At 27.0% G+C, this 18,825-nt stretch overlaps 1 long non-coding RNA gene and 1 other non-coding gene across 2 annotated transcripts; both read right to left on the minus strand.

The window, feature by feature from the left end:
* Nucleotides 1–4,465: 4,465 nt before the first annotated feature.
* LOC121173082 (uncharacterized) lies at nt 4,466–8,256 on the minus strand. The gene is made up of 2 exons (XR_005887229.1): nt 6,904–8,256; nt 4,466–6,808 (listed from the first exon to the last, which is right to left on the minus strand). It is a non-coding gene; the product is annotated as an uncharacterized lncRNA (long non-coding RNA).
* Nucleotides 7,229–7,381, minus strand: MIR172E (microRNA MIR172e). The gene has a single exon (NR_048658.1). It is a non-coding gene; the product is annotated as a microRNA MIR172e (primary transcript).
* Nucleotides 8,257–18,825: the final 10,569 nt, after the last annotated feature.

Here is an 18,825-nt window from a genome sequence, read left to right on the forward strand (position 1 = left end):
GAAATCTAACACGGTATAGAACAAATTTTATTTCTCGAATCTCGATTTCACTTCCATTGCTATTAGAATATATAAAATGAGGACCAATTCTCATTCCTAACTTCATTTAATGTCAATTGATTTTAAGATAAAATTTAACAAGATTAATATGTGAGTGGCCTACGTTAATTTTGCAAATAAATGTATATCACATTATAGAACTATGTTGTTGAGAGAATTAAGCTTAATTACGTGAATCAAATGCATATATTTCACCATAAAGCTGCCTCCTCGCTCAATCAAGGTCTAGTTACTTAGTTATATATGATAAACCCCTCTACTTACGTCACCTTACCTTTACCAAAAATGAGGAGAAAAAACACCCAATAGATGAACAATAAATAAAAGAAAATATTCAGGTTCTTACGCTCACAATTATTTGTACCAGATGAAATAAATTTTGGACCCACTGAAGATACTAAAGATATGGTGATCACTGATCATATGCATTGCAAATTACAAAACCAAAAAAAAAAAACTATTATCAGTTTAATCCATTTTCTTTCAAAAATGATCTATATGCTATGTAAGGAAAAAAAATAATATTATCGGAAGCGATTCTTACTTTAGAGTCTGTCCATCTTTCAACTCTTACCTACCGAATCGGAGGATGCCTTGAAAAAAAAACATAAAAAAATAAAAAGGATATATATTTACTTTATATATTTCATTCATCAGGGGAAAGATCTATATTTAATAAATAGAAAACATGTAAAACAGGATAGTATGATTTATGCACATAACTCAAATAAAATCTTTGTAAGTCTTTTGACCAATAATTAAAGAAAATAAAGCTAAAGAAAATTGTAATATAAATATTTTTTATTGTGTTCGGAGCGCAGAAATGTTTTATAAGATAAAGTTTTACTCAATATATTATAAACAACAAATATTACTAATTAATATTTCTTCTTGGGAAAATTCGAATCATAATTCACTATATTATATAAAATCCTAATCTCTTTCAATATATTAAACCCTGTTAATTGTATATATATATAAAAAAAAAAGTTTATATGTATCTCCCATTAATTCTCACTTGTCTTGTATATATAAAGACACAAATTACAAAAATATTCAAATGGTGCCAGCTAGCTCATATAATAAAATAAAGTGTAGAGGAGAATACAAGGACCTAAATATAGGGTATGTCTGAGTTCCTGTTGCTAGGCAATAGGCATAAGCATTATCCTTCAGGTTTTTGTATTTTCCTCACAAAATATTGTTTCATAAGTTATTTAAATATGTCTTCATTTTCTTCAAAAAATTGTAATCAAAATTTTATAATTTTAAAAAAAATCAATTAATTATTTTACGTCAGAACATTGTTATAATTCTTTAACGGTAAGTTTTTTAGGAACTCAATTTTATTCAGAACAACATATATAATATAAAATTAAATCTTTTTAAAACTATAATTGAGGACCAAATTCATATAAATTTTATATATAAAAACATAATAATTTGATTCGGGAATCGACCGTGACATATGTTGCTTTAAAAAGAGGGTTTGATTCTAATTTTTTAAATTACATATACAAATGTAATTATAAATTCAAAGTATAAAAAATATTTTAACATTCTGAATATAAATTTTTTATTATTTAATTCTACATGCACATTAGCACATTACTTACACGTATATGGCCTAAAATTTACAGGTTTTTTTATATATAATATGATTACACATGATTTTTCTCATTCTTTTTTCAATTTACTTTTTACACAAGCAGTTTAATATCCTAACATGATATGTTTTATACTAAAAATAATACCATATACTAAGATGTACAAAATATGATGCATTATATCATTAGTACTATAAGCTTAATTATAATATATATTAGTAATATAATTTGTATACAATAAATATTATAACCAGAAAATAAAGCTAATAACTGTTGTGAGAATAATTTGACTCTTAGAGAGGTAGTAAGATATGTATCTGGATTATTAATTAGAGAACTCCTCCATCATACTGAGAGATTAAGTAGAAATGTGTTGCAGTTAATTAATATGTTCATTAAGTCATATCATGAGTGAAACCATTTACCATTAAGGGGCAGTTGTAAAGAAATGAGACACCCCAAGTGGAAGGGGTCATGAAGGGAGGATAATTCTAAATAGAAAAGATTTGAGAGAATTTTTTATAAGTGAGAGAGAGCTATCATTATGTCTTTTGTTATTTTTATTTGTGATGTATTTTGCATGTGTTCATATGTGTTTAAGTTGATGGTGTGATCACATGACTACTCAAATGAGTATTGAAAGTCTTTAGCCTTCTGTTGTATGGAACATAAAACCCTTAGACATTTTCTAAAGTACTGAGAAACTTATAGATTTGAGAAATTCTGAAGTTCTTTGTAAAATATTTAAAATATATACTGAAATATTTTAAATTTTTCGAAAAAGACATTTAGGGAGTATTTTTTTTCTGAAAAGATAATTTATTTATTTTTATAATAATTATAAATGATTCTTTTAAAATGTTTTAAGTATTATTTCGTTAAAGTTGATACGTAGTAAAATATAATTTGTTTTTCCTAATTATTATAATTATGGTGGGGACAAAAAGTAGATTGCTTTTGTTGTTCGAATTATTGTACCACACGAGTGGCAAACGCAAAACTCACTGATTAAAGATTGTGCGGCGTACTAGTTATCTCATATTGGGTATGTACTTGTACGCGGACACTCGCTGCTTCGTCGTTGAAAGCACTGTCCTTTACTTCATCATCAATACTTATCACAGAGTGCGTAACCTCAACCATGTCTTCCTTTTCCTTTTTATTGTTACTTTAATATCGATCTTAACCACATACATTTTATCACACATATATACATGATTGTGTTAATTAAAGTTCTACTATATCGAATGGAGTGATTTAAGATTATATAAAAATCCTGTATTATCTCATACTACCATTAATTTAAATATTTGTATCTTCTAACCATTTGATGATATAATTAAATAACATCGATATTGTCAAATGAAATGTACGTCGGAATGGATAGGATATGATCCATCCCTTGGTGTGGGTCTTAGAGGACAACTAATAGAACCCATCAAATATTCTAGCTTCTCTTGTGTTGCACTATAATTCATACTTAATTATTTTTTTTAAGGTTATAAATCAATTCTAGATGCATTTTAACTATATGCATTTTCATTTGAGGCAAATGCATTTACATGAATATTATTCTAGCAGTTTTCTGAAGTTACATTTGGCTCAAATGAAAATACATTGATAATTATTAAATATAAATTATTTTTTATATTAAAAATATTCTTAAAAATGTTTATTTAGCCGTTATTTATTCTTAATCGTTAAGAAATGATGTTCTTCCTATTCATGACTTGCAGATCTGAAAATGATGAATTAAAAGTAAAAAAAAATGCAAAAAATAACAAATACTTGAAAAAGACTGAGCCCAAGACGCGCAGCAAGCGCGCAATGCGAAAATAGGAATTCTTGCTAAGCGAAAAGAGGCGTGCTCAGCGCGAAAACACGCATTGACACTAAGTGAGAGGATACGCACTAAGTGCGAATACAGATACCTGCGCTAAGCGCATGAGCAGTCTAATACACACCTAAAGTCTGAGAACTCTCCCTTTGGGAATTCTTTCTTCTCTTCCATTATTTTTCATTTCATTTTTTCATCTCTTCTCCTTCATCAGTTTTTATACCCCTTTTGAAGTGTAAGATCCCTTATGGTTATGAGAAACTAAACCTTTAATTAGAGCCTGACAGACATAAAAAATCAAAAGATATATTGTATGTTTCATATCTATCAATGCAAACAAGTATTTTCTTTCCTATTATTCTTTCTTATTTTAATTTCATGTATCATTCATTCTTACATCATCTTTGAGGGTTAGGTACTTTACAAAGAGTAATCTTTAATAGAAATACAATGAATGTTTTACATGCATCAGTTTTAGGAATTAGTCGTTCGACAAATGATAATTTCTAATAGAACTAAAAGAAAGAAATATCTTAATAAAATTATTGCTAGACATAGAGTGATTGTATTATGCTCATGCATTAAAACAAACATTTAGAATCAGAACTTCATGCATTTTATCTATTGACTCTTTGCAAAGACATTTGAAAGATAGATAAATAAGATATGCTTGTTATCGTGAGACATCAAGAGCAAATATTCTAATAGTTGTGTGTAGGAAAAATTCACCTAATTGATAGAGAAAAATTTAAAATAATACATCTTAAGCAAATAAAACATGTTAGGTCTTAACATTCTCATTTCATTGAATTTCTTATTATATCTTTTTGTCTCTTGTTAATATCTATTATTTCAGTTATTGTTTCTTTTAACTCATCTTTTATCTTATCTCATCTTTTTCTCTTATAAATTGAAAATTATCCAACATAAATATAAAATAAAATTCTTATAAAAATTGACATTCGAACTTTCAAATTCTTATTACTTGAACATTCGGTGGACTTACCAAACGGTCAACATGCATATAGTTAATTATATCAAATCTCTATCTTCACATGAAGACCGATATTGTATAAATACATAGTTCATTGGTTGGAGTCTATCATCATTTGTAAGATATTATGAAAATTGATCCTCTAAATTTTAACCGCATAAATTTTGAATATGTTGCTCGAGTTTAGGGTACGCTCTATTTTAGACATGATTGATGATACAATCGTAATTATAAATGTGATCTTTAGTAATATTTTTTATTTAATACTTAATAAATTATTAAAATTTATGATAATATTTAAAAAATTATAAATTTATAAATAAATATTATTAATATATTTTTATAATATTTATTAAATATTACATTCAGACTTTACCAATATGAACTATATATAATATTTGATAAAATATTATAAAAATATATTTAAAATATTTATTTATATATTTGATAACATTTTTTGAATATGATTAAAGATGTTTAATAATATTTTTATTAAGTGTTAGATTAAAAAGTGCTGATAAAAGTCAGGTAGTAGTGAATTCAAAACAACTACCTACAAAGTCACTCTCTCCAACCTTTTTTATATATCCTTAGAAGTTGGGCGAGATAAAGTAAATATGATATTTATTTGAGTTGGTTTTTCCAACAAAAAGACTCATAGTATGATATTGAACCACAGGTGAGATCTGCTTAATTTTAAATGTTGCCAATGAATTATTGTTTCCAAAGAAATTTTCCTTTTTTTCCCGTTAGACTAAAGGGTTGAATGGTGCTCTTTAAAATTAATATGATTAGTGAAGAGCCAAAGAAATATGTAACATACCTTTAGCATCATATGCATTGTACAACTCCAACATCATTCATTCGATTAAGGGGACAGTACGCAGCATAATGGAAGTGCGTACTCATCTTTAGTGAAAGAATATATACATAATATATACCAGAAAAAGGTACAAAAGTTTAATTTACAATATGTTTTGCTCTGCCTTTTAAAAATTAATGCTTGAACATCAATTGAACCATTGCTGGTGCACTGTCATTATCTGAAAGTATCAAAATAATGGGAATCTGCAACTTCTAAATTATTAGTTGTGCACAAGCATAAAGATATTGATTTATAGTTATGTGGAAGATGTAAAAGTCCGAAGTCAAGAGGAAAGATAACTTGTCCAGCCTTCAAGTTGATATGCAGATTAAAGCCTTTTTCATTGCATACTTATAGGCATTTATCAAATCTCATATATAAATAACAATTATTTGTAATGTAAATTTGTTACGACTACTATTTTTTAATATCACATTTATGCCTTTCAGAGGGAACTTAATTTATTGCAATACTCTGGTTTTTCATAATAACATAGGAAACAAACATGTTAATTATGGAAGTTATTCTCAGAATTTAAGCTTACCTTCCAACTCAGCTTGAAAAAAAGCCGTACAGCAATTGAATGTAATTACAAATTGGAGCTTCAAATTTTCAACATTTGAATATTGAAGCTATAGTGTCAATTGTCAAACTAATGTCTTGCTCTAAAGTCTAAATTCTATGTTTGGTGATGTGAAATCATAGTACCGGACAATGACCCTAACCTCAGAGCTCAAGCTCAAATTCTGTGGTTATATCCCAGAAATTGTTTCAAACATATATTTACATTATTACATACAATTTGTTCTAAAAACCTAAGAAATAAATCTTGCAGCATTTCAACATCAACAAGAAAAAAGAGCCAAATCCACAAATATAGCTGGTTATATGCTAAGAAAGCAAAAACAGCACCATATCCCCTTAAAAGATAGTTATAAATCTGAGGAGTAACTAATCTACATTTTCCCTTGAAAATATCAAGAGCAGTACTGAAAGTGCAAATTATATATATATATATATATATATATATATATATATATATATATATATATATATATATATATATATATATATATATTTGTGTAATATTAATATTACTATTCCGAACACATCGTCTTCAAAAAAAAAATTCCAAACACATTGTGTAAAAGTAAAAAGCAGCTGGCCATGTCCAAACTGAAGTTAAGGATATATATATATATATATATACACACACACACATGCTTAATTTACACAAGATTAAAAAGAATATAAAAAAAATATTTTTAAACAGGATTAATAATAATATGAATATATAATATAACAGAAGAGTAGAAAAGATAAATATTGTTACCCCGAATGTCCATGAAGTAAAAGCATTCAATGATCCATGGTAGTACACAATGTTCCATCAACGTACAGACATCCCTACTGAGGTTTGCAGGTGGGAAGGGGTTTTTGCAGTACTACAAATTCCATAAAGGCACTAACAGCACTCAGCTCCATCGTTACTGAATATTTAACCTCAAAATGGCACAAGAAAAGGCTTACAGTGCATTACCACACACACAGGCCAATGGCATCATTATCTATGCTGTCTCATTCAACGCGTGGTTCACCTGCACTCATTGATTGAAAATTTCCACAAGGACCCGTAGTAGTACTCAACCATCCATGTTGAAGATATATGATATATGATCCATGTTAAAGGTAAATCCTAAAACGGCTAGTAATAACTGGGGAATAATCTATTCCAAGTTCTTAAATATTTTTAGAAAAACAAATTAACATGCTTATTGAGTTAATTATATAACCTCCTTTGATCCTGGCCTCGTACCACAGTTTGTGTAGTAGTGAGATCCTCCTCAAGCAATAGCTGGTAGTAGTATTAGTCATTTATTGCTGCTGCAGCATCATCAAGATTCCCATAGCAAAAGGGCTAATTGGTTTGGATCAATAAGGGACCACCTCAAACAAATTAATGCCCCCTAAAGCTTGTGAATCTTGATGATGCTCCACCGGCAAACAGTGACTGTTTTCCTTAGTTTATTTAGGACTTCATTAAGTCTCTCTCTGTGTTACCACCATTAAGATCAATATAGGCCATGAAAGAAAACTTCAAAAACAAAAACCAAAAAAAAAAGGAGTCGGCAATGAAGGATATTGGGAAGTAGAAAAGGAGCAGAATAGAACAGCCCTAACCCTAACCCTAAATCTAATCTAATCCAATATATGAAGCAAAAGTAAAGGCAAGGAAAGAGTGACTTAGGGACAAGTAATGTAAGGCTAAGGCCTAAAAGGCTCTTCAACCCCCCATGTGTGTATGTAGGCCAACAAAACAAACACAAGACCCACTTAGTAGTATTATTCACTGATAAGTCTCTATACAAAAGAAAAGCTACCAAAGTACCACCTATAGTAATTATTAAATGTATCGAAAGCAAGCAATTAGTGTTGAAAGGTTAAGAAGAAAGCTAAGAGGAAAAAGCATAAAATACGAGGCAAAGCAAGAACTCAAATCAGAACGGGAAGGAGGCTAGGTTGAAGAGAAAGAAAAGATAACTGAGAACGAAGAAAGCGTTTAGTGGTGTATATATAGAGAGAGTGGTCAAGTAGGGATGAGAGAGATAGAGTGTGTGTGCTTATAAGTAATAAATGAGGGAGAAGATTGGTTGGTGCTTAAGATGTGTGAGAGAGAAAGAGGATGTAATACGTACAACAGTTACCCATCGTAATCTTAGGCACCAAATTTACCAAAAACTTAAAACCTCTCTGACCCAGTCCATGTTCAAGAGATGGAAGCGGAATAATAGCTAGAATGAGTGAGATTTGGAAAATGAAAACTTACCCAGTAGAGGAACGAGGTAGCGTTTGGGATTGGAAGAAGTTTTTTGCGTCCTCAAGAAGCGTTTTCAAAGTGGGGGCCGGAAATTGACAGGCCCCACTGCAACCCTTAGCCCAGCCAAAGTGTGCCCTTTTCTCCTTCCCTAGGGTTTCCTTCTTTTGATTAATGATCCCCCAATTTGCCCCTTTTGGACTATTCTTAAGTTTCATTATCACAAATCTGCTACACCGGCTCCTACATAAATGTCCATTTTATTTCTTAATCACTCGTTATGTTTTCACATGTAATTCACTCAATGGCTCACGTATCCTTCTCTTTTCTCACACACTCCGTGATAATTTTTTTTATCGATAAATATTAATTTTTATTAATAGATAGAATTAAATTCATGATATTTTCTTTCTTTTTTTCTCATTTAATTATATATCTAACCTACTTTATATCTTTCGCAAATTTATATTTTTTCTCTTCGATCTGTTTTTAAATACTTCTCATTTTAATATTCAATGGACTAATTAGGCTATATCTAATAATATATTCATAGTCATATCTAATAATATAACAATGTTCACATGTGAAAATTTTCCACCTTTACATTAACGTGAAATATTAAGGTGAAGGATTTCCACATGTGCTATGTCATACTCTTAGTCATATTGATATTTACATTATATATTTTGACCCACAAAAATAGTATGAACTAAGTTGATAAAGAAAAATACTAATCAACATTGTATGTATAAATGACAAATTATTCTGTTTCTTAAGCATGTAGTTAGAGATTTCATTCATAATTTTGTGTGTTATGAAAGAACATCTATTAAATTATATCGGAAAAAATTTTATTATGAGGGATTAATCTCTTAGATGAATTTTTATATTTTGAAAGATTGATTTTTGAGTTTCAGTTGAAAGATTTTAGGGGGAAAATTGCAAAAATAATCTAATAAGATTAGAATGTTTTTAATTGCAAAAAATTATCTAGAAAATCTTACGAGTGATTAATAGAATCATACTAATATTATTTTATTGAAAACTTACGTATATAAATAAAGTACTTTTGACTTTAATTATCTCTTGGATAAGAAGAGAGGCCAAGCTTTGTTTTAGTTTATGCTTTTCAAATCATAACAAGGGGATCTTAAAGCACTCATTTTCACAATAATTAATGTCAATTTTATTGTTTTGTTTTTATATGGCATGTTGAAAAGCGATAGACACACCAAGTCCCATAATAATATGATGTCTATAGTATATATGCCCAGTATTGGTGATGCTAAGTTTTAAACCTGACACTGAATATTAATTTACACGCGGAATAAAATTAAATTAATATGTTGTGAAAGTTATAAAAAAAATAGTGAAAACAAATATTATTCAATATCTTTAACATCTGATTCTGTCGTCGTCAGTCATCACCGACCAGTCACGGTAACAACCATAAACAATACTGCTCACAGGACTTTTATGTTTACAATTACTAAAGTCGGGCACACAGTTTTAGCCATTGTAAAATTAAAATATTTAAAAATAAGTAGCAAAAATGTAGGAAAGTACCACATTAAATTAAATAAAATAAAAGAGAATGGAAAAAAGAATGCTAATTATGTTATATTGATCCAGTTATGCTTATATCATATTACATCAACTATCTAGAACAGTCATATTTACAATATCTCAAATATGATAGTATAATCTAATTACATGTGTGATTCTTTTCATTTTATTAAGTATTGCCCAATCATAAGAATATATATTTTTTGGGCCTTAAGTCATGGAAGATGAAAAACATTCATCATCATCACCATAATAATTATAATAACAACAAAACCTATATACATGAGACTAGTTCATTTGAGTATTGAAAAATAAAATTAAAATTAAAATACCTCCTGAAATATATGAACTCACCGGTAATAATGTATGGATGGAAAGTTGTGAATACAACTCGTGCCAAAAGCCTATCATGTTAATATAGAAAATATTTTTTGTACAACTAAATTTGGATAAACTTTCTTGTTTTCTTCAATATTTAGAGGAGTATTTTTTTAAAAAAAATGTACGCATGTCCAGCATGGGTATTGTTATGGATTGGACCTAAACCCAAATCATATCATATCTTTATCATCCCCAAACCCTAATATTTATTATCATGAAAACAAGTGAAATGGGAGATTAGAATATTTCCCATACAAGTTTTGAGATTAGAAAAAAGTGATGAAGAAAAATTGTTCACATATATATAGGTCTCACCAGGTTGATAAAGCTTTGAGGATATATCGTTTAAACCGAAGTACAACAGGAGCAAGGGATGGAGAAAATGTCCTTGACGTCTCTCTTTTCTAGTGTAACAAGGTGTTTAGTCATATGGTTACGAGTCCTTTAATTGGCGGTGCTTAAGGCTTTATTGATCACTGAATCATTCCGCATTCACATATTTAGGTTTGTGGTGTGTTATCAGTTTATATTTCCCCCCCTCTTTTTTCAAGGCGTGTTGGGTTGAGCCATAATTAGTTAATTACCTTTGATGGAACAAAAACTTATTTCCAGGAATGGATTGAGGGGACGAACCCAATTTTTTAAAATAATTTCGTATATTAAAATTTGTTTTCTCTTTATATATTTTAATGTATCCGTCTATACCTACTAGACAATTTTTTTTTAAAAAAATAACTTTAAATAACTTTGGCATGGTATAAGGGATTGTAAAGCTTTTTTTTTAAAAAAAAAGGAAAGGATTGTAAAGCTATTTAGGCATTCATGATATTGTTATAATTCCTAGCATGGCAGGAAAGATATTAAGTAGCTACCCGTTTGTGCTTTTTTGTTCAGAATTTGATTTTCAATCATTCTTAATACTATATATATGATAATTAAATAAAAATCAAAGGTTGATTTATTTAAATATAAAAATAATAATGATATTGTAAATAAAAAATGGTAAGGAATTGAAAAGCTATTTAGGCATTGGTATATATATTATTTTTAAAAGTATCAGCCACTTAAAGTTGGCTCGCTAATTAAAACTCAAAATTTTATTGCCCAAAGTGAGCAATTTAGAGCCTATAACTTTTCAGTCTCTAAATCAGTAAATATTTAAAGAATTTCTTGTAGTCTTAAGTATGATTAAAATTTATGCTCATATTAAGTGGTCCTAAATTATCAAAGCCCTCATCAATAATCTTCATATAACATATAATTAAATGTTGTTAACTTTTTTTAATTTTATATATAAAATTTAAATATATATTATAGGATTAATTATTATTTTAGTCCTTAAATTTAGAAGGTATGTTTTTTTTGTCTCTGACATTTAAAATGTGTTTTTAGTCCCTAACATACTAAGTTGATATTTTATGTCAATTTTTAGTATCTTGTGGCAATTTTTTTTAATACTTTGTGGCATTTTTAAAATACAAATTTAAAATAAACCTGACATTATAACTTAATTTGGAGAATCAATCTATTTTTTTTAAAACTAGTTTCAACAACTTTTAAAATAAGTATAAGAAATTACCTTTGGTATCAAAACTAATTTTAAACAAAGCTTAATTACTATTATGGTATCTGAATTTTGGGTGTGTGTGTTTTTTTCCTAAAATTTAAAACTCTTTTTTTGTTCTTGAATTTTGACAAATTATTCTTTTTAGTGTCTAACATAATAAATTGATACTTTTGTGGTGATTTTTAGTTATTATAAATTAATTTTTATTTTTCAGCCGCTTGAATTTATATTTTAAAATTTTCACAATGCTAAAATAACCGCCACAAAATACTAAGAATCACAATAAAATATTAACTTATAGTGTTAGAAACTAAAAAAACAAACCGTCAAATTCATGGATTAAAAAAAATTAAAATTTCAGTAACTAAAAAAATTATATTTCCTAAATTTAGGGCAAAAAAAAATTAAGCCTATATTATATAAAGATTCATTTCAACTCTGAACATTTAATGATCATGTAGCTATACTTAATAATTTCTCCCCAAATACTGACGGAAAGAACCGTGTAGAATTGCAAAGCATAAAATATTACTTGTTGACCAACAAAAGTCGCAAATCACAAGGAATATATGGTCTTTAACCTTCCTATACGTAATAAAAATAATTATGGATAAATTATAGGAAAAAGGTTGGATAGTTACCAGAAAATTAAACATTATATATGGACTTCATAATGGAGTTAGGATCTTGAATAAATCACTTTATATAAATTCCCGGTACTTGAATACGCAACGAAATGTCGCACTATCTAGTTAAGATTCGGAGCTCGTGTTTCCTTTTGGATTTATCTATTCGATTAAGTCATTGTTCAACAAAATATATTATTTATAAAAACAAACTTTTTATGGCGTTAAGCATAAGATTCCGAGGGTTGGGGTCGTTTTTCATTTCATCTCACTCGATTAGTTAAAGTGGTAGCTTTGGTCCCAAAAAAAGAAGAAAAAGAAAAAGAGAAAAACAAGTTGTTGCTATCAAGATTAAGCAAGATCAAACCATATCAAATTTCCCAAAGTTTGACTTATGGCATGTTTTAACTTTAGCGTGAAATAACATTTTCTCCTCCTAAACTTTGTATTAAAAACTTTCCCATATATAAGTATTAAAACTATATTGATAATTTAGTTTGATTTAAATTTATTTAATTTTAAAATATTTAGATATTTAATTTGATTTAAAAAAATTAGATTTGAATATATAATTCAAAATAAAAAAAATATTTTCTATTCGTGGCTTTTACAATAATAATATTTATTTTAAAATGCAATTGATTCCTATTTTATATTTTTTAAAATGAAAATTCCTGATAAAAAATCATTTCTCCTGATTTTATAATTCTAAACTAGAGTGATGTTTGATCTGCATAACATAAAAGTTGCCAGTCCGGTCCTAGTGAAAGAAATAAGTTTATAATGTTTCTTTTATGTTGTAATGAGGTAGATTTTGAAAACAGTTACGCATATTATTAGTATTGTTATTATTATATGTAGTTTGATACTTTGATTAAAGAGAAAAAGAGTTTTAGGTTGAGGGTATAATTTTTTTTATAGAGTCATCATCATATGATAAATTTATTAATTTTTAAAAATAATTATTTTAAAATAATTCAAATGATAATTTGTGATTGAATGATTTTATACCGTCAAACATTAAACTCTTAATTAAAAACTAAACATTCATTTCTGTTGAAAAATCTCATGATGAACAACTGGCACCAATTTCAATTAATTAAAGAGGAATAATTTTTTAACATATTCTATCATTAGTTTAAATTTATAAAATTGCATAAAATATTTAAACAAGAAATTAAGTTAACTTTGTTAGATAATATTAAATATATTAGTTAAGGATAATTTATATATATATATATATATATATATATATATATATATATATATATATATATATATATATTACTCTATTGTGTATTATATTATATAAACTTTACAATTGCTAATCTTATGAAACTCTAGTCCCCTTTCTTCTTCTCCATTATATCTCTTCTCTTCTTTATGTTAACATGATATCAAAGAACTTGATTGATGATTGGGAGTTTGTAGCATTGTGCACAACTTTTGTGGGGTTAAGTTTTGATTTGTTTGATCCAGTTTGCAACTCAATTCCATCGCACCTATCTCTACGATTTCGCAACCCCAATTTCTTGAAGCTTCTAGTTCACGGCATCATTCAATCGTTGCAACTCTCTCTGTTTTGTCACAACTTTGTTTCTGTTTCAATGCGGTGGTTCTGATAATCTATCTTGTTATGTTCTTTTTTTTTTTTTTTACTTTGTTATTGTTTTGGTCTATCAAATATGGTTCGTGAAGATTACGATTCTCTCCAATCAATAAGTATAGAGTTGAATGAATAAAATTATCCTTAGCTTATATATATATATATATATATATATATATATATATATATATATATATATATATATATATATATATATATATATATATATATATATATATATATATATAATATTATCTAATTCTATCAATTTCAATTAATAATTAATTAAAAATATGTTAAAATAAGTATATATGATAATGTGTTATCAATAATTCTAGGATTAAAAATTAGGAGATTTCCATTCTTTTTGGAAGGTGACTTAAGCAAGTGCCATATTGCCACAATATATTTATTCTGTTCATATATTCCATATATTATATGACAAGGAATTGTTTTAAGTTTAACAAATATTTTTGAGTTTGAGTCTTGGCTCTATTGAAGATATAATTGCATTAAATATTTGAAAAAAGAATTTCACTAGTAATTCTTGTAGTTTGAGATAAAATCATCCCCCATAAAAAAAAAACATGTATTTTAAAAAAATTAACGTTTTACATATCAGACAATGTTAAAGGACATGTATTTCAAAAAAATTAACATATTACATATAGACAATGTTAAAGGCTTAAGTGTGTGTGTGTTTGCACCTTAATTTGCACACATCTCAATGAACCAAACGTGAAAGAAAATATTTGGTAGCTTTCAACGCCTTTACAAAAACCCTAAACCACAGCCCTGTTTACGAAATAAATAAAACTTAATTACTGATATTAACACTAGTTGTGCCTGTTTACTTGTGTGTTAAGTTTAGAAAAATCTTTTTGTTTATATGTTCATTCATTTTTATGAAGAAATTGCCATGTGGCCAGTAAAGCATACCCCACCGAAAATGGTATTGAGTACTAATAATGCATTTTTAAATCAACTGGGTTCCACAACCCTCAATCTTTTATCATTTCATGGTACGTATCAAGTTGAATAGAAGCTCGATCTCTTTAAGAAAATGCATTTAATAATTACAAAATATCTCATAGCATGTTACATATCTATTCCTTTTTCTTAATTAATTTGTTTTTTCTTCTTAAAGAAAGTCTATATAATAGACAAAACTTGATTCCCAATAAAATATATCTTCAGAGATTTGCGCTTGAAATGACTTTAATTTGGCTCAACAGCTACTAGTAAAAGAGAGGAGCCAGAAGCCTTTGCTAGCAAGTGTAACATTCAGGGATTCGCTGCTTGTCTTTATTCACAATTGGTCTATGCAATGTGTATATGATTTAGGATAAAATTTCTATTTGAATAAACTTCTACATTGATAAATATTTATATATGAGAAAAAAATAATAAGTTTTTTCAATAAGTTAAAATTAATTTATACATTATTTAATATATATTCAAAAGTTTATTTTAATTTATACATAAAATAATTTAACTTATAGAAAAATATTTTTTTTTCTGATTCTTATAAATATTTATGAAAAAATATCTAAATAGAATGTAATTACAATTTGTTACTCAAACAGCTAGAGCATCGAAAAATTTCAACACATGAATATTATTTGCCTGTTAGGGAATGATATGCTTAACCATACAAGTGATTGTGGGCGGCAACAGAGTGACGACCGTGCTTTCTGCTTTTTCGTAAAGTTGGTATTTCGTGTCTCTGCACTTTTTCATGTGAAGTGTGTTGCTAATGTTAAGATTTTCTATTTGTTTTTTTCAAATTTCAATCTGAGCCTTTGCAAGAAAATCGTCCCGTATTGAAAGTGCTTGGATCCAAGAAGATATATTTTCATTCCAGCAATCAAGATTCTAGACGTGCCAAAGACAAAACAGTAGGGCTTTTTTTTATCACAAAACAAGCTAGCGTAATATTAATTAGAACGATATTTAGATTTAAATATTTTTTTTTCTCTGTAACATTGAGGTAGTATTTTTTTTTTTTGTTATCTGTAAGTTTATTTTTTTAATTTTAGATTTTATAAGTTTATGTTTTTCCAATTTTAATTTCGGTAAGTTTTTTTTTTATTTTTAATCTTTGTAAATTTGTGCCTTTTTAATTTTAATTTTTTAAATATTTTATTTTATTTTTCATTTATAGTAGTCATAAATTTACTTGAACAAAATTGAAAAAAAAATCATAAATTTACATGACTAGAAATGAAAAAAATATCTTACCGTGATTAAAATTTAAAAAATGCAAATCTACAGTACTACAAATAAATAACAAAAAATTCCAGGGGCTAAAATTGAAAAATACCAACTTAGAGTAACCAAAAGTCTAATATTTATTAAGATTTCTTATAATTACATAAGTATTTTCTGTATTTATTTAGTCATTGCTTTAATCTTCTTTGTAAGAGGTGTCAATATAAGAATGTAAGGTTTGAGAAAGTGTCAATTGCATTGTTTTTAAATATATAAGTAGGAGTGTGAAAAAAAAAAAAACCTAAATCAAATTGATCCAAAACTGAATCAAACCACTTTGTAAAAATGATTTAATTAACCAAAATATTTAAAAAAAAAGGGTTCGGTCCAATCCAATTTAGTTTTAGGATAATCAATTCATATATGAGTAAGAAAATGAATAATCAAATTGAACTGAATCAAACCAAGCCTAAAAATACTCAATTTATTTATAAAAAAAAAAGGAACCAATTCGCTTTATCAAAATGATTCAGTTAATTAACTGAATCAATTTTATAAAATAGATCGATTTAGATTTAAAAAAAATCATATTTTGATTTTCATTTGTAAGGGAGTGTTAAATGTTTGTAAACTTAAAAATGTATTAGTATAAGAAAATAAAGAAATATATGATTATGTGTAATTTGATAAAAGGTCATAAAGTAATGCTGTAATTTGTTTTATTAATTATTTTCATTTTCATCTGTTAAAACTTATTTTATATATATATATATATATATATTTGTCTAGGAGATACTTATTTTATTTCACTTTTGTCCTCCTATGTATAGATTGATTATGTAGGCTTTTAGCTGGTGAGAGAAGGCAAACTGCTATGGTAAGTTGGTAACGGTAGGAGTCCAAAGTGGAAGAAGAAGAAGGAGAAGAAGGGGGTTGGGTGCAGTAATGAGCCCTTAGGTCACATTGACAGATAATGAGAATGTTCTCCGCAAGCATTGAAGGTAGAAGAGGGCGATGCATGACGTGACCTTGATGTGACTGCATTTGTACGGAATATATATGATAGACAAGCGTTGAACACGGAGAAGTGGATCCTATTCTCCCACGCACGCTCTACTCTCTACACAAAATCATCTTCCTCGGACCTACCTTTACTTCTCTTAACTATTCCTTGAGTGCCACACCATTTGCTTTCACTTTCAACTTTTAACTACCTTTTCCTTCTCTCTATTAAGTACTAGTATTAACCTACTTTCTCATATGTTACTCTTTTTAATTAAATTTTATTTAGGCCTCTCAGAAGTCTTTAGTTGAGGAGAGACAAATCACTATACCCCCGGTTTAGGCATTTTATAAATAAAACAATTTAATTTAGGTGATTCAACATGATATATGATGTGTGAAATTTTGTATATTGTCTTCTTTTTTTACCCATAAAAAAATAATCAATTTGTACTTATTTTTGGAGCAACTTTTTCTGTTTGATTACACTAGTAATCCTACTCATAATTGATAGTAATTTATAATTTATATTTTGGTTATATTCTATAAAACTAGGTAAAAGTTAAAAAATTAATTGACAATTGATAGTTAAAAGTTGAAACTTGAAAAATTAATTTATTAAATTAAATTTTTTTAGTAAAACTAATTGTTAAAATAGTTGAAAAGTGTAAAATGATAAAAAAAATAAAATTATGATTTATTTTTAAAATATAAAAAGAAAAATGAATAAATATATAAAAATGAAAAAAAAATATAAAAAAATAAAAATTAATATTTTAAAAAATATTACTTCAAGTAGTGTTTTAAAAAATATTAGAAATTACTAAAAAAATTAAAAAAAAAAGTTTATTTATTAAACGTCAAATAAGTTTTTTAACTAGTAAAAAACTTAAAAACTAGATAGTAGTATTTTTGTAATGTTTTACTGAATATAATTTTGTAAACAACTATTCATTATTTTTATCAATAAAATTAAAATAAGAAAAAGATAATTGTATAGTAGTATTTTATTTAGGTTACCTCCGTAGGGAGGCAAGATCGATCCTCTACTGTTGTGTTGTCTCTTTGAAAAAAATAAAAATAAAAATGATAGTGAAAAGAATAAAAGTTAAAGGAAGATAGAGAAGCTCGATCCTCCAGTGTTGTGTTGTCTCTGCCGTTGAAAAAAATAAATAAAAATGATAGTGAAAAGAAGAAAAGTTAAAGGAAGATAGAGAGGCTATACAGAAATCACGCTGTTAGAAATTATGAAACAAAAATTAAGGTTCAACATTTTTTTCCAGCAATTTAGTGTTTTTATTTTTACTTCAGTATTTTTTTTCATTTTCATCTTTATAAATATATTTATTTTGTTTTTAGTCCTTAAAATATTTTAGATAACACATTGAATAATAAAAATGAAAAAAAAAATATTATTTAAAATATTTTAAAACCGAAAAATAAAATAATCAAATTTTGCAAGAATTAAAATGAAAAATAAATTACAAGGAGGATAATGAAATAAAACGCTAAATTAGAAAGATAAAAAATATATGTAAACCGGTTAATTATATGAAATAAAAGAATCAGTTAACTTTTCTGATGTGTCATGATTAAGTATTTTCTTAAAACGAATATTTTCTCTCTTTTATTCTTTCACCTAAAACTAAAACAAAAAAAATTGTTTGAAAATAATCACATTATTTTCT

Source organism: Glycine max, chromosome 11, assembly GCF_000004515.6.
Source record: "Glycine max cultivar Williams 82 chromosome 11, Glycine_max_v4.0, whole genome shotgun sequence".
In the NCBI taxonomy this organism is placed as follows: domain Eukaryota; kingdom Viridiplantae; phylum Streptophyta; class Magnoliopsida; order Fabales; family Fabaceae; genus Glycine; species Glycine max.